Source organism: Ranitomeya imitator, chromosome 3, assembly GCF_032444005.1.
Source record: "Ranitomeya imitator isolate aRanImi1 chromosome 3, aRanImi1.pri, whole genome shotgun sequence".
NCBI classification, from domain to species: Eukaryota; Metazoa; Chordata; class Amphibia; order Anura; family Dendrobatidae; genus Ranitomeya; species Ranitomeya imitator.
The window spans coordinates 136001448-136026677 of record NC_091284.1 but is presented as its reverse complement, the minus strand read 5'-3'; positions in this window follow the sequence as shown (position 1 = coordinate 136026677).

Genomic DNA, 25230 nt, shown 5'->3' with positions numbered 1-25230 from the left:
GGAGAAGGTGGTCCCTGTACTGACCGCAAACCCTGAACCTAGCAGCGCAACTAGAAGTAGCCGTGGGGGGTACCTAACACTCCCTAGACCCCTTGGCACAGCCTAAGATCTAACTACCCCTAAAGACAGAAACAGGAAACCTATCTTGCCTCAGAGAAAATCCCCAAAGGATAGATAGCCCCCCACAAATATTGACTGTGAGAGGAGAGGGAAATAACATACGCAGATATGAAATCAGATTTTAGCATTGGAGGCCATACTAGCTAAAAAGAAAGAATAGGACAGAGTACTATGCGGTCAGTATAAAAACACTAGAAAATATCCACCGCAGAAAATACGGATCACCACATCTGACTAAAGACATGGGGGGTATATCTGCATCTCCAGAGAAATAGCTAGGCTGCAAAAAATCCTTCACAGACCAAGCTGGACAAGACAAAAACATGAAAATGCACAGAACTATAAGGTCCACCGCAGGTGGACAGCAAAAACAAAGCCAGGACTTATCTTTGTAGAAAAACACAGCAAACTGGAGAGACCAGCAGGGAAGTGAATCCTTCAAGAACAATGGACAACTGGCACTGACTAAAGGATCCAGCAAAGCTATATACCCCAGTAAGTTTTGCAATTAGTAGATACACCTGTCCATTCCTGCAGTCCAGGCACAACTGCATTACCCTCTACAACCACCGGAGGGAGCCCAAAAGCTGAATTCACAGGTATCAGCCCCTTAAGAGATGATAATAGCAGGACTACTGATGTTCGGGTCCAGCAGGTTTGACTGAACATTTAAAAAAAAGTTTGATTCGGGTACCAGAACAGTACCTGAATTCAAACCCAAACCCCATTCAGATAAAATGGAGGCCTGAACATACGTTATTTCCCACAGGAAACACTGACTGTGATAGGCAATAAGATTGTTATGGCTGGTCAGAGTGCTGCAGTTCCAACACTGTCAGATGACAGCATGTGAGCCAGCAGCTGTGATCAGTGGTAAAAATGTTACCGCTGGTCACTTGCATCTGCTGATGAGAGTACTACTCTCATCATCCTGTACCTGCTCTCGCTGATAGCATTGAGGGCTCGCAAGGCTGATGCAAGTTTTCATCAGCCAGCACCTGTGCAAAAAAAATAAAAACATTTAATGAGTCGCCCTCTATTTTTGATAACCAGCGGAGGTAAATCTTTTATATTGGCTGGTTACCAAGAATAGAGGGGTTTAAATAAATAATAAAGAAAAATGTCTTGGGGTCCCCTCCTTTTTTGACAACCAGGCAAGATAACGCAGGGTGGTATTCTCAGACTGGGGAAGGGGCCATGGATATTGACCCTCCAAAACCTAAAAATAGCAGCCGCCCTAGAATAGTGGCATCTATTAGATGCACCAATTCTGACACGTTGCTCAGCTCTTCCCTCTTGCCCTGGTGTGGTGGCAAGTGGGGTAATATTTGTGAGGTTTATGTCAGCTTTGTAATGTCAGCTGACATCAAACCTACAGGTCAGTAATGGATAATAAATGGTATACAATTAGAAAAAATAAATTAGATTTACCTGTGTCAAAGCATTTTGTGGAATTGAGGCATGAAGAAAAAGATCTTAAATTTTGTATAATTGACCGTGTTTCCATACTCAGGAGTGTGTGTGGTAGGGAAAAAGTATTGAAAAAGAAGAAATTGGAATGGATCTATAGACTGAATTCCCTGAAACCCAGTGGTCTCAATGTGGACTTTAAATTACATACTATAATATGAATTATTTTTTCCCATAGGGTATATCTCTTTTGAATTTGTGGCATAGCAAGATGTAACGCTATGTTATTTAAACATTTTAATCTAATATATAAAGCTGAATGTGTGTGTGTATGTGTGTGTGTGTGTGTGTATGTATGTCCGGGATTGGCATCTGCACCGTCGCAGCTACAGCTACAAAATTTTGCACAGTCACACGTCTGGACCCCGAGAGCGTCATAGGCTATGTTGTGAGGTGAAATTTTAACCCCGCGCTTTCCAATTCACCAAACAATTTTGCCCCTATCTACATAATGGGGAAAAGTGAAAGAAAAAGTGTTGGAGGCAAATTGACAGCTGCCAGATGTGAACAAGGGGGACTTAAAGAATGAGAGTGATGGCACCAAAGAGTATATACCGTACAGTTGCTAAGGTGGGGCCCCGACATGGGATACTCACCACACATGGGGATATGAACACACACAAAAAATGTGCTTGAACACATATCACCCTCAGCACACATTTCACCACACATACACCAACCTCGCCACATAAAAGTCGAAACACAAAAGTCGCCGCTCAAAACACACCACGCGCAAAACTCGCCACATGCAAAAACTAGGCTCACGCAAAACTCGCCACAAGTGCAAAACTCACCTCATGGAAAACTCGCCACACGCAAAACTTGCACACGCGGAAAAATTGCCACATGCACAAAAGTTGCAACACATGCAACAGTTGCCTCACACAAAACTTGCACATACTCAAAAGGTACTACACATAAAACTCACCACGCGCAAAACTCGCCATGCGCAAAACTTGCTGCACACAACTTGCTACACTAACCTGTCACATGCAACTCGACACACAAAAAGTTGCTACACGCATGTTGCCTGTTATGACCTGGTGGTCAGGAAAATAATGGACATGGTGGTTAAGAGCCACGGAATGACCTGATAGTTACTGATAATAAGGACGAGCTCTGGGAACTCTGTTGACCGCAATCCCTAAACCTATCAAACACACTAGAAATAGCCGTGGATTGCGCCTAACGCTCCCTATGCAACTTGGCACACCCTAAGAAACTAGCTAGCCCTGAGGAAAGAAAAATAAAGCCTACCTTGCCTCAGAGAAATTCCCCAAAGGAAAAGGCAGCCCCCCACATATAATGACTGTGAGTAAAGATGAAAATACAAACACAGAGATTAAATAGATTTAGCAAAGTGAGGCCCGACTTACTGAACAGACCGAGGATAGGAAAGGTTACTTTGCGGTCAGCACAAAAACCTACAAAAAGACCACGCAGAGGGTGCAAAAAGACCCTCCGCACCGACTCACAGTGCGGAGGTGCTCCCTCTGCGTCCCAGAGCTTCCAGCAAGCAAGACAACAAATTAAATAGCAAGCTGGACAGAAAAATAGCAAACCAAAGAAATACAAGCTGGAACTTAGCTTCTGATGGGAAGACAGGTCACAAGAACGATCCAGGAGTGAACTAGACCAATACTGGAACATTGACAGGTGGCATGGAGCAAAGATCTAAGTGGAGTTAAATAGAGCAGCAGCTAACGAATTAACCTCGTCACCTGTGAAACTCAGAAACACCCACCAGAGGAAGTCCATGGACAGAACCAGCCGAAGTACCATTCATGACCACAGGAGGGAGCCCGACAACAGAATTCACAACAGTACCCCCCCCTTGAGGAGGGGTCACCGAACCCTCACCAGAGCCCCCAGGCCGACCAGGATGAGCCAAATGAAAGGCACGAACCAGATCGGCAGCATGAACATCAGAGGCAAAAACCCAGGAATTATCTTCCTGACCATAACCCTTCCACTTGACCAGGTACTGGAGTTTCCGTCTCGAAACACGAGAATCCAAAATCTTCTCCACCACATACTCCAACTCCCCCTCAACTAACACCGGGGCAGGAGGATCAACGGATGGAACCACAGGCGCCACGTATCTCCGCAATAACAACCTATGGAACACATTATGGATGGCAAAAGAAGCAGGAAGGGCCAAACGAAATGACACAGGATTGATAACCTCAGAAATCTTATACGGACCAATGAAACGAGGCTTAAACTTAGGAGAGGAAACCTTCATAGGAACATAACGAGATGACAACGAAACCAAATCCCCAACACGAAGTCAGGGACCCACACAGCGCCGGCGGTTAGCGAAACGTTGAGCCTTCTCCTGGGACAATGTCAAATTGTCCACCACATGAGTCCTAATCTGCTGCAACCTATCCACCACAGTATCTACACCAGGACAGTCTGAAGACTCAACCTGCCCTGAAGAGAAACGAGGTTGGAAAACCAGAATTGCAGAAAAACGGCGAAACCAAAGTAGCCGAGCTGGCCCGATTATTAAGGGCGAACTCAGCCAACGGCAAAAAGGACACCCAATCATCCTGATCAGCAGAAACAAAGCATATCAGATATGTTTCCAAAGTTTGATTAGTTCGTTTGGTTTGGCCATTTGTCTGAGGATGGAAAGCCGAGGAAAAAGACAAATCAATGCCCATCCTAGCACAAAAGGATCGCCAAAACCTTGAAACAAACTGGGAACCTCTGTCAGAAACGATGTTCTCCGGGATACCATGTAAACGAACCACATGCTGGAAAAATAATGGCACCAAATCAGAGGAGGAAGGCAATTTAGACAAAGGTACCAAATGGACCATCTTAGAAAAGCGATCACAAACCACCCAAATTGCCGACATCTTTTGAGAGACGGGGAGATCCGAAATAAAATCCATAGAAATATGCATCCAGGGCCTCTTCGGGACCGGCAAGGGCAAAAGCAACCCACTGACACGAGAACAGCAGGGCTTAGCCCGAGCACAAGTCCCACAGGACTGCACAAAAGAACGCACATCCCGCGACAAAGACGGCCACCAGAAGGATCTAGCCACCAAATCTCTGGTACCAAAGATTCCAGGATGCCCAGCCAACACTGAACAATGAATCTCAGAGATAACTCTACTAGTCCATCTATCAGGGACAAACAGTTTCTCCGCTGGGCAACGGTCAGGTCTATCAGCCTGAAATTTTTGCAGCACCCGCCGCAAATCAGGGGAGATGGCAGACAAAATTACCCCCTCTTTGAGAATACCCGCCGGCTCAGGAACACCCGGAGAGTCAGGCACAAAACTCCTTGACAGGGCATCAGCCTTCACATTCTTAGAGCCCGGAAGGTACGAAACCACAAAATCAAAACGGGAGAAAAATAACGACCATCGAGCCTGTCTCGGATTCAACCGTTTGGCAGACTCAAGATAAGTCAAATTCTTGTGATCTGTCAAGACCACCACGCGATGCTTGGCTCCTTCCAGCCAATGACGCCACTCCTCGAATGCCCACTTCATGGCCAACAATTCACGATTACCAACATCATAGTTACGCTCAGCAGGCGAAAATTTTCTAGAAAAGAAAGCACATGGCTTCATCACCGAGCCATCAGAACTTCTCTGCGACCAAACAGCCCCTGCTCCAATCCTCAGAAGCATCAACCTCAACCTGAAACGGAAGCGAAATATCTGGCTGGCGCAACACAGGGGCAGAAGAAAAACGACGTTTCAACTCCTGAAAAGCCTCCACAGCCGCAGAAGACCAATTGACCACATCAGCACCCTTCTTGGTCAAATCAGTCAACGGTTTAGCAACACTAGAAAAATTAGCTATGAAGCGCCGATAAAAATTAGCAAAGCCCAGGAACTTTTGCAGGCTTTTCACAGATGTCGGCAGAGTCCAATCGTAAATGGCCTGGACTTTAACAGGGTCCATCTCGATAGTAGAAGGGGAAAAAATGAACCCCAAAGATGAAACCTTCTGAACTCCAAAGAGACACTTTGACCCCTTCACAAACAAGGAATTCGCACGAAGGACCTGGAACACCATTCTGACCTGCTTCACATGAGACTCCCAATCATCCGAAAAGACCAAAATATCATCCAAATACACAATCAGGAATTTATCCAGGTACTCTCGGAAGATGTCATGCATAAAGGACTGAAATACTGATGGAGCATTGGAAAGCCCGAATGGCATAACCAGGTACTCAAAATGGCCCTCGGGCGTATTAAATGCTGTTTTCCATTCATCGCCTTTTTTAATACGCACAAGATTATACGCCCCTCGAAGATCTATCTTGGTGAACCAACTAGCCCCTTTAATACGAGCAAACAAATCAGACAGCAACGGCAAAGGATACTGAAATTTGACTGTAATTTTATTAAGAAGGCGGTAATCAATACAAGGTCTCAAAGAACCATCCTTCTTGGCCACAAAAAAGAACCCTGCTCCTAACGGTGATGACGACGGGTGAATATGGCCTTTCTCCAAGGATTCCTTTATATAACTCCGCATAGCGGCGTGTTCTGGCACAGATAAATTGAACAATCGGCCCTTAGGAAACCTACTACCAGGAATCAAATTAATTGCACAATCGCAATCCCTATGAGGAGGTAGGGCACTGGCCTTGGGCTCATCAAATACATCCCGATAATCCGACAAAAACTCTGGAACTTCAGAAGGAGTGGAAGACGAAATAGACAAAAATGGAACATCACCATGTACCCCCTGGCAACCCCAGCTGGACACAGACATAGATTTCCAGTCCAATACTGGATTATGAACCTGTAGCCATGGCAACCCCAAAACGACCACATCATGCAGATTATGCAACACCAGAAAGCGGATATCCTCCTGATGTGCAGGAGCCATGCACATGGTCAATTGGGTCCAATACTGAGGCTTATTCTTGGCCAAAGGCGTAGTATCAATTCCTCTCAATGGAATAGGATACTGCAAGGGCTCCAAGAAAAAACCACAGCGCCTACCATACTCCAAGTCCATCAAATTCAGGGCAGCGCCTGAATCCACAAATGCCATAACAGAATAGGATGACAAAGAGCAAATCAGAGTAACAGACAATAGAAATTTAGACTGTACCGTACCAATGGTGGCAGACCTAGCGAACCGCTTAGTGCGCTTAGGACAATCGGAGATAGCATGAGTGGAATCACCACAGTAAAAACATAGCCCATTCCGACGTCTGTGTTCTTGCCGTTCAGCTCTGGTCAAAGTCCTATCACATTGCATAGGCTCAGGCCCATGCTCAGATAGTACCGCCAAATGGTGCACAGCTTTACGCTCACGCAAGCGTCGATCGATCTGAATGGCCAAGGACATAGACTCATTCAGACCAGCAGGCATGGGAAACCCCACCATGACATCCTTAAGGGCTTCAGAGAGACCCTTTCTGAAGATTGCTGCCAGGGCACATTCATTCCACTGAGTGAGCACAGACCACTTTCTAAACTTCTGACAATATATCTCCGCTTCATCCTGACCCTGACACAGAGCCAGCAAGATTTTCTCTGCCTGATCCACTGAATTAGGTTCGTCATAAAGCAATCCAAGCGCCAGGAAAAACGCATCAACATCACGCAATGCCGGATCTCCTGGCGCAAGGGGAAATGCCCAGTCTTGAGGGTCACCACGTAACAAAGAAATAATGATCTTTACTTGTTGAACAGGGTCACCTGAGGAGCGAGGTTTCAAGGCAAGAAACAATTTACAATTATTTTTGAAATTCAAGAACTTAGATCTATCACCAAAAAACAAATCAGGAATTGGAATCCTAGGCTCTGACATCGGATTCTGAACCACAAAATCTTGAATGTTTTGTATCCTTGTAGTGAGATTATCCATCCAAGAGGACAGACCTTGAATGTCCATGTTTACACCAGTGTCCTGAACCACCCAGAGGTAAAGGGGAAAATAGAGACAAAACACACTGCAAAGAAAAAAAAATGGTCTCAGAACTTCTCTTATCCCTCTATTGAGATGCATTAGTACTTTGGGCTACCTGTACTGTTATGACCTGGTGGTCAGGACAATAATGGACCTGGTGGTTAAGAGCACACGGAATGACCTGATAGTTACTGATAATAAGGACGAGCTCTGGGACGTGGGAACTCTGCTGACCGCAATCCCTAAACCTATCAAAACACACTAGAAATAGCCGTGGATTGCGCCTAACGCTCCCTATGCAACTCGGCACAGCCTAAGAAACTAGCTAGCCCTGAAGATAGAAAAATAAAGCCTACCTTGCCTCAGAGAAATTCCCCAAAGGAAAAGGCAGCCCCCCACATATAATGACTGTGAGTAAAGATGAAAATACAAACACAGAGATTAAATAGATTTAGCAAAGTGAGGCCCGACTTACTGAACAGACCGAGGATAGGAAAGGTTACTTTGCGGTCAGCACAAAAACCTACAAAAAGACCACGCAGAGGGCGCAAAAAGACCCTCCGCACCGACTCACGGTGCGGAGGCGCTCCCTCTGCGTCCCAGAGCTTCCAGCAAGCAAGACAACAAATTAAATAGCAAGCTGGACAGAAAAATAGCAAACCAAAGAAATACAAGCTGGAACTTAGCTTCTGATGGGAAGACAGGTCACAAGAACGATCCAGGAGTGAACTAGACCAATACTGGAACATTGACAGGTGGCATGGAGCAAAGATCTAAGTGGAGTTAAATAGAGCAGCAGCTAACGAATTAACCTCGTCACCTGTGCAACTCAGAAACACCCACCAGAGGAAGTCCATGGACAGAACCAGCCGAAGTACCATTCATGACCACAGGAGGGAGCCCGACAACAGAATTCACAACAGTTGCCACACAAAACTCATCTCACAAAAGTCGCTACATGCATGTCGCCACACGCAACTCAACACACACAACTTGACAAACGAAACTCGCCCTAAAACACACGCAAGTCTGGTATTATCCTTCAAAAATAAAAATCTGATTAATAAGCAGACAAACTACAAGAGCAACAAATGTACCATATAGGAAATACGGCAGCTGTCAGTCACATGACCTGTCTATTATCTGTATGTGTGAGCTAATATATACTGCCAGGGGGAGGGCTTCCTGTTGGCTGGGGATTTATCAGGCTGCCAATTTAGCTTACAAATACTGAGGTAAAAATACTGACCAAATAACGTGTGAATGCGGTCTAATACAGGAGGAGATGACACACAGGTATCTATATATATAATTGTCTAAGGGTTTTTCTGTCTGTCTGTCCTGGAAATCCCGTGTCTCTGATTGGTCGAGGCCAGGCACAGTATCGACGTAGAAATCCCGCGTCTCTGATTGGTCGAGGCCTGGCGCCAGGCCTCAACCAATCAGCAACGGGCACAGCGATGATGATGTCATAAAGGACGTAGAAATCCCACGTTTCTGATTCAGCGACGGGCACAGTATCGACGTAGATGTCATAATGGTTGCCATGGCGACGATGATGTCATAAAGGTTGCCTCGACCAATCAGCGACGGGCACAGTCTGCCGCGAATTCTGGAATCATCATTGTCCATATACTACGGGGACATGCATATTCTAGAATACCCGATGCATTAGAATCGGGCCACAATCTAGTATACTATATACAGGAGAGATGGCACACAGGTATATACTATATACAGGAGGAGATGACACACAGATATATACTATATACAGGAGGAGATGACACACAGATATATACTATATACAGGAGGAGATGACATGCAGGTATATATTGTACTATATACAGGGGAGATGACATACAGGTATATACTATATACAGGAGCAGATGACCTACAGGTATATACTATATACAGGAGGAGATGACACACAGGTATATACTATATACAGGAGCAGATGACCTACAGGTATATACTATATGCAGGAGGAGATGACACACAGGTATATACTATAAACAGGAGCAGATGACCTACAGGTATATACTATATACATGAGGAGATGACACACAGGTATATACTATATACAGGAGCAGATGACCTGCAGGTATATACTATATACAGGAGGAGATGACATACAGGTAAATGTGGCACCCCTAGGGGTATTTGCCACAAAAATAGTTACTGACATTAAATACAAGTACTAAGATAGCAAAACTGCACTACCACCTCCGGCCAGAAGGGGGAGCTCCAGAGACTCCCCTTAATCCATTCTGGTCTGAGAGAAAAACTGGCAGTTGGGCAGTTGGGCTAAGGAGCTGAAAGTGAGAGGTCATACAGCTGAATTTCTAACAGCCCTATGACGGTTTCCAGGCCCAAATCACCGGCCTGAGGAGAAAAGGGATGGAGAAAAAGGACATTGTGAGAACCGGGTAGCATTAATCACTACCCAGAACAGGCGCAAAGACGGATACCGGATCCGTGGCTGTATTCATTATATATAATACAGCAACCGGAAAAACGTGAGGTGATATCAGCTTCACTAGGGCCGGATGCAGCAACAGACACAGAGTTCAGCGGTACTCCTGGAGGGGGTAAGCCGATAAAAGGACTCGGGTTGCCCGTCGAACCAGGACCCGGAGGGGACAGATTGGGCTGGCAGCCAGTTCACATACAGCAGCAGGGCCACACAGAAACTGCGTACAATAAGAGGCGAAGACCCCGGCAGGGTCAAAGTAACTCAGAGTTCCCATACAGACTCCGGTGACAGGACAGGTTGTAAATCCCTTTATGTTGAAGTAAACTGGTTAAACGTTTCAGTGCCTCAGACTTTCATTTGGACAATAGCTATCTATCCAGGATCAGGATCATCACCGCTGAGAGAACCTGCACCTGATCAAGTAAGTGCCTGTTCCCTCATGATACCCCTTACACTGTGCATTGCCTGAGGCCACAGCACCGGGTCAAGCCACCCGTGACATCTCCCTCAAGAGACAGACCCCATTGGTCCGGTGCTGGGTACCCCGGTCTCCTGGGCGTCACAATTGGCGTCACGAACAGGATCGAGCCAGCCCATATACCGGGTATTGTGTGCCGTGATTGGAGCCCAAAACTTTGAAAACTTGGATGAAAAATCTTGAAAATTGACTTTATTAAAGAAAATTCCATTTCCTATTAAAAACTATTGAAAGTGACTTTTCCCCATTGGTTATAATGGAGTAAAGATGGCCGCCATCAACTCATAACCGTTAGGCACGAGACTGTTAATTGAGCTACGCCATTACCTGAGCCCCAGTCTAACTGAAAAACTTCAGAATCCGCCATTAGAGAGCGCGTGGCAGGCGGGAGCAGCAGGGGGCGTGTCATTGTGGGCGGCACCAAGGTGAGCGCTCTGACGTCAGAGTAAGGGGAAAACCAATCCTGCTGCACAGCGGAACGAATCTACACTATCCCGACGGAAGCGGAGGACCGGAAGGGTCCGGATTAACTAAGGGGGCACAGTATGTCGCAGCACGGAGACGCCGCAGCACCCGGCAACGCTAATGCAGCTGAAAGACAGAGTGTCAATAGAGAGTCCGGCAGCGCAGCGGTGCAAGGAGTGGCTCCCATCATGCCGGTGCTGATGCCATATACCCCGGGTGGCCCGTGGCTTCCAATGTATGAAGGTGAGCCTAATACCCTTGAAAATTTCAGAGAAAAGATGCTGGCCCATTTTGACATGTTCCCTGTGGGTGAAGTTCAGCGTGTTAGTCTCCTGATGATGCAGTTAAGTGGCCATGCTAAGCGAGAAGTCACAGCATGGGCAGCTGATCTAAAAGACACTGTTGAACGCATATTTGCTGGATTAAAAGCTACATTTGAAACCACTGCCAGCAGCAAAGCTAAAATACGATTCTTTAATTGCAAACAAAAAGCTAATGAGGGCGTGAGAGACTTTGCCTTAAACCTGCAGGAAGCCCTTAAATCACTTACACTGGCTGAACCCATTTTTAACACCGGAGCGGATAAACTGCTAAAAGATCAATTTATTGAGGGACTCTACACCCCTTCTCACCGGGGGCATGTGAGCATGCTTGTTTTTAAGAACCCTGAATTGACATTTGCCCAATTAAAGGAGAGCGCTTTACGTCTCCAGCTGGCAGAGGCACCTCGGGATCAGGATCCTGCGCAACCCATGGCAGAGGCACCTCAACAACAGGGAGTGCCAGTGACATCAGCTATGTCCGGGGCCATTGCTAAGCCCCTGGGGTCCAGTACTAATGAGGCTCTTCAACAAAAGCTTGACTCTTTAACTGATGTTGTTGCTTCAATGGCTAAAACCATGCAGGAGATGAGAGGACCCAAGATGGAGTTGGCAAACCGTAGAGAGGATGTTCCATGGATGAGACCCCGGAGATACCCGACATGGAGAGGACGACCCCGCGACCGCTACCAACCGGATGGACAGCCCATTTGCCGCCGTTGCCAGCAGCCAGGCCACTTTGCATGAGATTGTGATTTAAACGGGAATCCCCTGGGAATGCGGGCCGCTTCACAGGAATGAACTTTCAAGGCCCAACACCCTGGCACGACAGGTACATCGGAGGACGACCCATTGTCCCTATCGTGCTGGACGGAATTCCCCTCAACGCTTTGCTGGACACAGGTTCCCAGATTTCATCTATACCGTATATCCTTTATAAGAGGTACTGGGCTGATGCAGATATTGATAAAGGGCCCTCTGATGTTGAACTAGATATATGGGCCAGTAATGGTAAGTTGGTACCGAAACTAGGATTCTGGGAGATGACCATAAAGATTGGTAAAGTAGAATTGAAGAAACAGGGTATAATTGTTGTTGATGTTGACCGGCGGAACTGTGAACCAACTGTATTGATAGGAATGAATGTGTTAGAGAACTGCTTTGCCGAAGTTATTTCTGTCTTACAGCAAATTGCTGAAACTGCCCAATCCTACCAGCAGAGAGTTCTCCTGAGGGAAATAAAAGTATTGATGCAACAGGTAGAAGGTAGAAGGCAACAGGTAGAAGTTGCAGGTGGAGAAGTCGGCAGTGTGAGGGTAAGTGATCCAACGTCTATTGTAATCCCACCAAAAACAGAAATGCTGGTATGGTGTAGAGCAGCCATTGGTACTAAGGGATGAGATTATCAAGCCTTAATAGAACCAGCGTACACCGACAGCAGGCCCACTATACTCACAGCACGAGGGGTAGTCGAGGTACACCGGGGACGAGTGCCGGTACGACTTTTGAACTGTGGAGAGGAAGAGGTCACTTTGCCAAGGTATGCTACAGTGGCAAAGCTATATACTGTTGACAACAATGCCATCACAACCATTGAGCCCTTAGAACCAACCTGTCAGGTGGAAGGCAACGGCTCAGATGGAGAATTGGAGGATTGGTGCCAACAGCTACACGTGGGCATAAGTTCAACACCTACCCATCAAAAACAAGGGGTGTATAGGCTAGTGACGGAATATGAACAAGTCTTCAGTAAACACCCATTGGACTTCGGACGGATAGGAGGGGTAGAACACACAATCCCCACCGGTGACCATCCCCCAATAAAAGAAAGATATAGACCCATACCGCCCGCTCACTATCAATGTGCAAAAGATATGCTGAGGGAGATGAAACAGGCCGGGGTAATAAGAGACAGCTGTAGCCCCTGGGCGGCCCCTCTAGTGATTGTCAAAAAAAAGGACGGAACCATGAGAATGTGCGTAGACTACCGGCGGATTAATAACATCACCCATAAAGACGCCTGCCCCTTGCCTAGGATAGAAGAGTCCTTGACTGCTTTGAAATCTGCTAATTATTTTTCCACCTTAGACTTAACAAGTGGGTATTGGCAAGTCCCTGTGGCTGAGAGAGATAAGGAAAAGATGGCATTCACCACACCAATGGGTCTATGTGAATTTAATCGCATGCCATTCGGACTCTGCAACGCATCCGGTACCTTCCAGCGGCTGATGGAATGCTGCCTCGGACACAAGAACTTCGAGACTGTCCTCCTGTACCTAGATGATGTGATCGTCTACTCAAAGACTTACGAACAACACTTAAAAGATCTGGCAGAAGTGTTCGAAGCCTTATCCAGGTGTGGCATGAAAATCAAGCCATCCAAATGTCACCTTCTCAAGCCAAAGGTACAGTACCTGGGACACATCGTGAGTTCGGAGGGAGTAGCACCGGATCCCGAGAAAATAAGCGCCATAAGGGATTGGCCAAGACCTACCAACGCAAAAGAAGTGAGGCAATTCCTGGGATTGGTGGGTTACTATCGCAGATTTATAAAAGGATTTACCAAGTTGGCAGCACCCTTGCAAGATGCCTTGGTAGGGCAGACGAAGAAACCTTCAAACCGAAACCCTCCTTTTCAATGGAACGATGAAAGGGAAGACTCCTTTGAACAACTAAAGAAGGCACTAACCGGAGAAGAGGTTCTGGCATACCCAGATTACCATCAACCTTTCATCCTCTACACCGATGCCAGTAATGTGGGACTAGGAGCGGTGCTGTCACAAAAGCAAGAAGGTCGGGAGAAAGTCATCGCCTTTGCAAGTAGAAAGCTCCGGCCTACTGAAAGAAATCCAGAAAATTATAGCTCCTTCAAATTGGAACTACTGGCAGTAGTTTGGGCTGTGACTGAACGTTTCAAACCCTATCCCGGATGCCACACTTGAGAGATGTAGAAGAAGAAACGGGGGAGCTTGAAGAAATTGAACTACCAGCCTTCCATCATACCAAGGCAAAACATCATCAGTCAAGTACCTATCAGAAACAACAAGAGGTGAATTTTAATCCGTTAGCACACCATAGATGGGCTGACACCCAAGACAGCAATCCGGCTGTGAAGTTGGTGAAGGAACTGTTAACTGAGCAAAGTGCATATCCCGATGAGGATGCCCCAGAAGAGACGCATCAACTCTGGAAAGAGAGAGGCAAAATGTTCCTGTATCAAGGGAAGCTCTGTAGAAGGTACACCAATCCGAAAACACATGAATTGGTTTGGCAGATTATCGTGCCTAAACAAGATGTGAAGATGGTCCTCGAAGCTTACCATAATGGTGCTGGTCACTTCAGTTGGAAAAAGTTAGAAGTACTTCTAAGAGAAAGATTTTATTGGGTCGGGATGAGAAAATCAATCGAACAGTGGTGCAGAAATTGTGGCCCGTGCAACCTCAGAAGAAACGATCAAAAGAACCAAAGAGCACCACTGCAGCCCATAATCACCAAACAACCACTTGAACTTGTAGCCATGGACCACGTGAAGTTGACACCAAGCCGGTCCGGCTATGTCTATGCCTTGACCATCGTGGACCATTATTCACGTTTCTTGGTAGTAGTACCCGTAAAAGATCTGACAGCAAAAACAGCAGCCAAAGCATTCCAAACGTACTTTTGTAGACCCCATGGATATCCGGAACAGGTTCTCACCGACCAAGGTATAGCCTTTGAATCAGAGATCTTCAGAGAATTCTGTAATATGTATGGTTGCAAAAAGATCCGGACGGCGGCCTATCATCCACAAACAAACGGCTTATGCGAGAAGATGAACCATATTGTAATAGAACTACTAAAGACTTTACCTAAGGCAGAAAGGAATCAATGGCCAGAGAAATTGCCTGACTTGGTGGATCTGTATAATCATGTCCCGGTGAGTTCCACCAATTGCACCCCAGCTTACCTTATGCGTGCAAGACCCGGCCAATTACCAATCGATCTAGAAATGGGAATTCTGAAACCAGACGCAGAAGTCCAACACTCCAATTGGGATATCATACGGCAAAAGCAGTATCGCCAAGTGCAAGAGAGTGTGGAAAGAAGCCTTCAGCAAACTAGAGAAAGACAAGAGCGAACTTTCAACCAGAATGCTCTAGCGACCCCATTAAGACCGGGTGACCAAGTGCTCAAGAGAAATCGTCGAACCAATAAACTAGACAATCAGTGGGAAGCCGTACCCTACACAGTTTTACCAACAAGAATGGATAATCCTAAAATGTGTTTCATTAGCAAAAACGGGGGCTTATCATCTGTACTAGTGTCAAGAGACAATCTTAAATTATGTCCGGAAGCATTGAAAGAGACAGACGTTGTCCAGCCAGAACCAGAAGTTATTCAACCCATGCAGGTCCAACCAGTAAAGGAAAAAGAAGAGGAAATGTATCACACCTGTATAGGAGACTTTCCCAAAACCCTACTAACATACCATGGTGCAGTAGTGGTTCCCATGGTGGCCTTTTACCCAACACCGAACCCAATACCAGAAGTCCCAAGACAGGAAGAGGCTGACCCCGTACTACAGGAGGTTCCAGGCCAGGAAGAACAGATTCCTGATCAGAGTAATCCCATTCTTGGTGGACTTGCTAACTCCATAGTCGTGGAATTATCTTTAGCAGAGCGGGCAGATACTACATCCGCAGTAGACAGTAGTACACCACATGAAGAGACACCGCTATTACGTAGATCACAGCGTAGTACCCAGGGTCAATTACCGGCCAGGTATGCGGATTACCAACTATAAAACTATAGTCATTGTTATCATTCTGCAACGTTTAAGCCCAGTATCTACAGAGACTTGTCTGTATGAACTTATTGCATATTCTTGAACTTTTTATCAGCCCGGAGGCACTAAATCAAAGCTCCGGAAAGACTGCTTTTTGAACTTTGCTTTTTGCTCTTTTTGAACTTTCTTTAGACTTTATATTGGTAACTCCGTTGGAAAAATGGAACTAAATTCCTGGACACAAAGTGCAGTGCCTTTCCTAGTACCTTCAAGGATAGAACTGTATTAATGGACGCTATTTGAAGTGACTTTTTACAGAACTCTATTTTTGTTTCCTTGAGTGGTTTTTGTAACTTTTCATTTTTAAGACTCTGTACATATTAATTGTTATTTCAAAATGTTATCGTCCCACAGTCCCGGAGTACTGTTCTTAACTAAGGGGGAATGTGGCACCCCTAGGGGTATTTGCCACAAAAATAGTTACTGACATTAAATACAAGTACTAAGATAGCAAAACTGCACTACCACCTCCGGCCAGAAGGGGGAGCTCCAGAGACTCCCCTTAATCCATTCTGGTCTGAGAGAAGAAATGGCAGTTGGGCTAAGGAGCTGAAAGTGAGAGGTCATACAGCTGAATTTCTAACAGCCCTATGACGGTTTCCAGGCCCAAATCACCGGCCTGAGGAGAAAAGGGATGTAGAAAAAGGACATTGTGAGAACCGGGTAGCATTAATCACTACCCAGAACAGGCGCAAAGACGGATACCGGATCCGTGGCTGTATTCATTATATATAATACAGCAACCGGAAAAACGTGAGGTGATATCAGCTTCACTAGTGCCGGACGCAGCAACAGACACAGAGTTCAGCGGTACTCCTGGAGGGGGTAAGCCGATAAAAGGACTCGGGTTGCCCGTCGAACCAGGACCCGGAGGGGACAGATTGGGCCGGCAGCCAGTTCACATACAGCAGCAGGGCCACACAGAAACTGCGTACAATAAGAGGCGAAGACCCCGGCAGGGTCAAAGTAACTCAGAGTTCCCATACAGACTCCGGTGACAGGACTGGTTGTAAATCCCTTTATGTTGAAGTAAACTGGTTAAACGTTTCAGTGCCTCAGACTTTCATTTGGACAATAGCTATCTACCCAGGATCAGGATCATCACCGCTGAGAGAACCTGCTGCTGATCAAGTAAGTGCCTGTTCCCTCATGATACCCCTTACACTGTGCATTGCCTGAGGCCACAGCACCGGGTCAAGCCACCCGTGACATCTCCCTCAAGAGACAGACCCCATTGGTCCGGTGCTGGGTACCCCGGTCTCCTGGGCGTCACATATATGCTATATAGAAGATGACATACAGGTATATACTATATACAGGAGGAGATGACACACAGATATATACTATATACAGGGAAGATGACACACAGCAGGTATATACTATATACAGGGGAGATGACAAACAGGTATATACTATATACAGGGGATGACATACAGGTGTATACTATATATAAGGGAGATGACAAACATGTATATACTGAGGTGAAAATGAGAGGTGTGAGGTGAAAATGAAAAGGTGTGATTGCAAAATGAGAGGAGTGAGGGAAAATAGTGGAGTGATCGGAAAATGACAGATGTGAGGTCGAAATGACAAGTGTTAGGAGGGAATGAGAGGAGTGAGGGAGAAAATGAGAGGTGTGAGGGAGAAAATGAGAGATGTGAGGGGGAAAATTAAAGAAGTGATTGGGAAAATGAGAGGCATGATGGGAAAATAAGAGAAGTGAGGTGCTATAACTAACCACAGATATTTACTATGCCCAGGCAACGCCGAGCTCTTCAGCTAGTAGTATATATTTATATAATTTTCACAGATTCTAAGCACGGAAAAATTGTTGAAAATTAAATTATGACTAATTTTACAATACAATGAATCCTGTAAAGTTGAATCAATAATGCCCTTAATAAAATATCATCTTATATCAATTACTATACATTGTATTGCAATGTTATAAGTAGGGTTGAGCGAAACGGGTCGTTCATTTTCAAAAGTCGCCGACTTTTGGCAAAGTCGGGTTTCATGAAACCCGATCCGACCCCTGTGCGGGGTCGGCCATGCGGTACGCGACTTTCGCGCCAAAGTCGCGTTTCAATGACGCGAAAAGCGCCATTTCTCAGCCAATGAAGGTAAACGCAGAGTGTGGGCAGCGTGATGACATAGGTCCTGGTCCCCACCATCTTAGAGAAGGGCATTGCAGTGATTGGCTTGCTGTCTGCGGCGTCACAGGGGCTATAAAGGGGCGTTCCCGCCGACCGCCATGTTACTGCTGCTGATCTGAGCTTAGGGAGAGGTTGCTGCCGCTTCGTCAGAAGCAGGGATAGCGTTAGGCAGGGTCCATTAAGCACCAAACCGCTTGTGCTGTAGCGATTTCCACTGCCCAACACCACCTTCGGTGTGCAGGGACAGTGGAAGCTACATTTTTTTTTTTTTTCCCCTCAGCGCTGTAGCTCATTGGGCTGCCCTAGAAGGCTCCCTGATAGCTGCATTGCTGTGTGTACGCCGCTGTGCAAACCAACTGCTTTTTTCAAAGCACAAATCCTCTTGTTCCTTCCTTTCTGCACAGCTATCTTTTTTGTTTGTCCACACTTTTATTTAATTTGTGCATCAGTCCACTCCTTATTGCTGCCTGCCATACCTGGCTGAGATTACTGCAGGGAGATAGTAATTGTTGGACACTCCCTGTTTTTTTTTTTTTTTTTTTGTGGGAGATTAAGATTGACATTTCTGCTAGAGTGCCATCCCTGTGTGTGCCATCTCTCACTCAGTGGGCCATAGAAAGCCTATTTATTTTTTTGCTTGATTTGGGTTATAAAATCTACCTGAAAAAATCACTACATCAATCAGTGGGAGAAAAATATTGGCCTCAGGGCTTGTGTGCCACTCTTGACTCCTGTGTGTGCCATCTCTCAGTCAGTGGGCCATAGAAAGCCTATTTATTTTTTTGCTTGATTTGGGTTCTAAAATCTACCTGAAAAAATCACTACATCAATCAGTGGGAGAAAAATATTGGCCTCAGGGCTTGTGTGCCACTCCTGACTCCTGTGTGCATCATCACTCACTCAGTGGGCCATAGAAAGCCCATTTTTTTTTTTTTTTTGCTTTATTTGGGTTCTAAATTCTACCTGAAAAAATCAATAAATCAATCAGTGAGAGATTAATATTGGCCTTTGGGCTTGTGTGCCAGTCCTAAGCGTGCCATCTCTCTCTCAGATAGTGGGCCATAGAAAGCCTATTTATTATTTTTTTTATTGGGTTTATAAATTTTCCCTGGAACAAAAAAAAAAAAAAGTGGGAGATTAATATTGGCCTCTGGGCTTGTGTGCCAGTCCTGAGCGTGCCATCTCTCTCACAAATAGTGGGCCATAGAAAGCCTATTTATTTATTTGCTTGATTTGGGTTCTAAAATCTACCTGAAAAAATCACTACATCAATCAGTGGGAGAAAAATATTGGCCTCAGGGCTTGTGTGCCACTCCTGACTCCTGTGTGCATCATCACTCACTCGGTGGGCCATAGAAAGCCCTTTTTTTTTTTTTTTGCTTTATTTGGGTTCTAAATTCTACCTGAAAAAATCAATAAATCAATCAGTGAGAGATTAATATTGGCCTTTGGGCTTGTGTGCCAGTCCTAAGCGTGCCATCTCTCTCTCTCAGATAGTGGGCCATAGAAAGCCTATTTATTATTTTTTTTATTGGGTTTATAAATTTTCCCTGGAACAAAAAAAAAAAAGTGGGAGATTAATATTGGCCTCTGGGCTTGTGTGCCAGTCCTGAGCGTGCCATCTCTCTCACAAATAGTGGGCCATAGAAAGCCTATTTTTTTTTTTTTTTTGGTTTTATAAATTCTCCCTGAAAAAAAAAGGGAGATTAATATTGGCCTTTGGGCTTGTGTGCCAGTCCTAAGCGTGCCATCTCTCTCTCTCAGATAGTGGGCCATAGAAAGCCTATTTATTATTTTTTTTATTGGGTTTATAAATTTTCCCTGGAACAAAAAAAAAAAAAGTGGGAGATTAATATTGGCCTCTGGGCTTGTGTGCCAGTCCTGAGCGTGCCATCTCTCTCACAAATAGTGGGCCATAGAAAGCCTATTTATTTATTTTTTTTTGGTTTTATAAATTCTCCCTGAAAAAAAAAAGGGAGATTAATATTGGCCTTTGGGCTTGTGTGCCAGTCCTAAGCGTGCCATCTCTCTCTCTTAGATAGTGGGCCATAGAAAGCCTATTTATTTATTTTTTTATTGGGTTTATAAATTTTCCCTGAAAAAAAAATAAAAAGTGGGAGATTAATATTGGCCTCTGGGCTTGTGTGCCAGTCCTGAGCGTGCCATCTCTCTCACAAATAGTGGGCCATAGAAAGCCTATTTATGTTTTTGGTTGATTTGGGTTCTAAATTCTACCTGAAAAAATCAATAGATCAATCAGTGGGTGATAAATATTGGCCTCAGGGCTTGTGTGCCACTCCTGACTCCTGTGTGCGTCATCTCTCACTCAGTGGGCCATAGAAAGCCTTTTTTTTTTTATTTGTTTTCTAAATTCTCCCTGAAAAAATCATTTTATTTTATTTGGTTTCTAAATTCTTCCTGATAAAATCATTTTATTCTATTATTTTTTTTTCCTAAAGTCTCCCTGAAAAAAAAAACAAAAACAAATCAGTGGGAGATTAATATTGCCCTTTCTGCTTGTGTGCCAGTCTTGACTCCTGGGTGTGCCATCTCTCTCTCTCTCCAATTGTGGGCCATAGAAAGCCTATTATTTTTTTAGCTTGATTTGGGTTCCAAAATCTACCTGAAAAAATCACTACATCAATCAGTGGGAGATAAATATTGGCCTCTGGGCTTGTGTGCCACTCCTGACTCCTGTGTGCGTCATCTCTCACTCAGTGGGCCATAGAAAGCCTTTTTTTGTTTTATTTGTTTTCTAATTTCTCCCTGAAAAAATCATTTTATTTTATTTGGTTTCTAAATTCTTCCTGAAAAAATCATTTTATTCTATTATTTTTTTTTCCTAAAGTCTCCCTGAAAAAACAAAAAAAAACAAATCAGTGGGAGATTAATATTTACATTTGTGCTTCAGTGACAGTCCTGCGTGTGTGGCATCTCTCTCATTTGTTGCCACCAACAACAGAGTGTGTAACATTGTGCCTGATTTTCGTTGTGGTCTCACTCACCTGTAAAGGGGTAGCTAAATCATACTGAAGTTATAGCTCACCGTGTAAGTTGTGTGACAGCAACAAATACCGTTAGTTTGTTTACGTTTTTAAAACAATGAGGAAGTCTGGTGGAAGAGGTCGTGGTTCATTGTCAACTGGTAATGAGGGTAGTGGTAGTGGTGGAGCATCAGCTGGTCGTGGGAAAAAAAATATTGCACCTAAGTCTGGAGCTGTGGAGCCAGGTTCGTCGTCTGGCTACACAAGGCCTCGAACGCTCCCTTTTCTGGGAGTAGGAAAACCGCTTTTAAAGCCGGAGCAGCAAGAGCAAGTTTTGGCTTATCTTGCTGACTCAGCCTCTAGCTCTTTTGCCTCCTCTCGTGAAACTGGTAAATGTCAAAGCAGCGCGTCGTTAGTGGATGTTCACGGTCAGGGACAAGTCGCTTCCTTGTCCTCTTCAGCAAAAACAACAACAGAGAAGAATGCAGCAGGCGACACATCGGTTTACTCCATGGAGCTCTTTACACATACCGTCCCTGGCTTAGAAAGTGAAGCAGTTAACAGTCCATGCCCATTACAAGTTGAATCTGACATGGAGTGCACTGATGCACAGCCACAGCCAGACTACTATGCTGGTCCTTTGACTCAGACCACAACATTGCCCTCGCAGGGTAATGATCAAGAATCAGACCCTGATGAGACTATGTTGCCCCATCACGAACGCTATACCACCGACCGACACGGTGACACAGACGAAGTTGCACACGAGCTACAAGAAGAGGTAATAGATGACCCAGTTCTTGACCCCGATTGGCAGCCATTGGGGGAACAGGGTGCAGGCGGCAGCAGTTCTGAAGCGGAGGAGGAGGGGCCGCAGCAGGCATCAACATCGCAACAGGTTCCATCTGCCGGGCCCGTATCTTGCCCAAAACGCGTGGCAAAGCCAAAACCTGTTGGAGGACAGCGTGGCCATCCGGTTAAAGCTCAGTCTGCAATGCCTGAAAAGGTATCCGATGCTAGAAAGAGTGCAGTCTGGCATTTTTTTAAACAACATCCAATTGATCAGCGCAAAGTCATCTGTCAAAAATGTTCAACTACCTTAAGCAGAGGACAGAATCTGAAAAGTCTCAATACAAGTTGCATTCATAGACATTTAACCACCATGCATTTGCAAGCCTGGACTAACTACCAAACGTCCCTTAAGGTTGTAGCACCCTCGGCCAATGAAGCTAGTCAGCAACGCAACATCCCTTCCGGCAGTGTAGGGCCACCATTTTCCGCACCACCTGCAGTATCTGTGCAGGTTTCTTTGCCAGGCCAAAGCAGTCAGGGTCAGGGAATCACCAGTTTCGTAGTAGGAAACACTGCATCTAGGGCACCGGCGGCAACAATACCATCTCCCACCGTCTCTCAGTCTGCCATGTCCACCGGCACCCCCGCTAGTTCCACGATCTCCAGCTCTCCAGTCCAGCTCACCCTACATGAGGCCATGGTTAGAAAAAGGAAGTACTTAGCCTCGTATCGCGTACACAGGGTTTGAACGCCCACATAGCTAGACTAATCTCGTTAGAGATGATGCCCTACCGGTTAGTTGAAAGCGAAGCTTTCAAAGCCCTGATGGACTACGCTGTACCACGCTACGAGCTACCCAGTCGACACTTTTTTTCCAGAAAAGCCATCCCAGCCCTCCACCAGCATGTTAAAGAGCGCATCGTCCATGCACTCAGGCAATCTGTGAGCACAAAGGTGCACCTGACAACAGATGCATGGACCAGTAGGCATGGCCAGGGACGTTACGTGTCCATCACGGCACACTGGTTAAATGTGGTGGATGCAGGGTCCACAGGGGACAGCAAGTTTGGGACAGTTCTGCCTAGCCCACGGTCTAGGCAACAGTTGGCTGTAGCCGCTCGCACCCCCTCCTCCTCCTCTTCGTCCTCCTGCAGAAGCGAGAGCTCGTCCACAGACCGCAGTCGCACAACCACTCCATCCGCAGCTGCCACTGTTGCACACCAGGTCTCCCATTATGGGGCAGCTACTGGCAAACGTCAGCAGGCTGTATTGGCTATGAAGTGTTTGGGCGACAACAGACACACCGCGGAAGTTCTGTCCGAGTTCTTGCAGAAAGAAACGCAGTCGTGGCTGGGCACTGTAGATCTTGAGGCAGGCAAGGTAGTGAGTGATAACGGAAGGAATTTCATGGCTGCCATCTCCCTTTCCCAACTGAAACACATTCCTTGCCTGGCTCACACCTTAAACCTGGCGGTGCAGTGCTTCCTGAAAAGTTATCCGGGGTTATCCGACCTGCTCCTCAAAGTGCGTGGACTTTGCTCACATATCCGCCGTTCGCCCGTACACTCCAGCCGTATGCAGACCTATCAGCGTTCTTTGAACCTTCCCCAGCATCGCCTAATCATAGACGTTGCAACAAGGTGGAACTCAACACTGCACATGCTTCAGAGACTGTGCGAACAGAGGCGGGCTGTTATGTTTTTGTGGGAGGATACACATACACGGGCAGGCAGTAGGATGGCAGACATGGAGTTGTCAGGTGTGCAGTGGTCGAAGATTCAAGACATGTGTCAAGTCCTTCAGTGTTTTGAGGAATGCACACGGCTGGTTAGTGCAGACAACGCCATAATAAGCATGAGCATCCCCCTAATGCGTCTGCTGATGCAAAGTTTGACGCACATAAAGGATCAGGCGTCTGCAGCTGAGGAAGAGGAAAGCCTTGATGACAGTCAGCCATTGTCTGGCCAGGGCAGTGTACAGGACGAGTTAGCGGGCGAAGAGGAGGAGGAGGACGAGGAGGATGATGGGGATGATTATATTTTTAATGAGGAAGCTTTTCCGGGGCCACTGGAAATTGGTGGCGCGGCAAGGCCGGGTTCTGGTTTTTGGAGGGACACAAGTGACGTGGATTTGCCTGAAACTGCCCCTCAACCAAGCACAACCGCAGATTTGAGAACTGGAACTTTGGCCCACATGGCGGATTATGCCTTACGTATCCTCAAAAGGGACACACGCATAACTAAAATGATGAACGATGACGATTACTGGTTGGCCTGCCTCCTTGATCCTCGCTATAAACGCAAATTGCAAAATATAATGCCACATGAGAACTTGGAACTAATATTAGCAACCAAACAATCAACTCTTGTTGACCGTTTGCTTCTGGCATTCCCTGCACACAGCGCCCGTGATCGTTCTCACACGAGCTGCAGGGGCCAGCAGACCAGAGGAGTTAGAGGGGCAGAAATCAGAAGTGGCGTTGGCCAGAGGGGTTTTCTGACCAGGTTGTGGAGTGATTTTGCTATGACCGCAGACAGGACAGGTACTGCAGCATCAATTCAAAGTGACAGGAGACAACATTTGTCCAGTATGGTTACAAACTATTTTTCATCCCTTATCGATGTTCTCCCTCAACCGTCATTCCCATTTGATTACTGGGCATCAAAATTAGACACCTGGCCAGAATTGGCAGAATATGCATTGCAGGAGCTTGCTTGCCCGGCAGCTAGTGTCCTATCAGAAAGAGTATTCAGTGCTGCAGGTTCAATACTAACAGAAAAAAGGACTCGTCTGGCTACCCAAAATGTAGATGATCTAACCTTCATTAAAATGAACCACAACTGGATTTCGAAATCTTTTGCCCCACCTTGCCCGGCCGACACCTAGCTTTCCTATGAAAAGGTCTTGCCTGTGGACTATTCTGAATGCCTTTTCCAATCTCGTAATTTTCTGCACCTGATTGTCCAGCATACGACATGTTTACACCTCACTAAATGGCCAAACTCCCCACACGGGGCCGTGGTATCGACACTTGGCGAAAGCACCCGTGAGAGTGCTGTTTGTCTGAAGAGGTGGGTGTGCCCGCTTTTGGTCGACGGCACTTCCACTGGGTCCCTCCTAGTACAATAAAGTGTCTCTGGCGGTGGTGGTGCGCACCCAACGTCAGACACACCGTTGTAATATGAGGGGCCCTGGGCCTGTACCGCCGGCCACAAGACAGTTCCCCCCCCCCAGCTCAAACAGTGC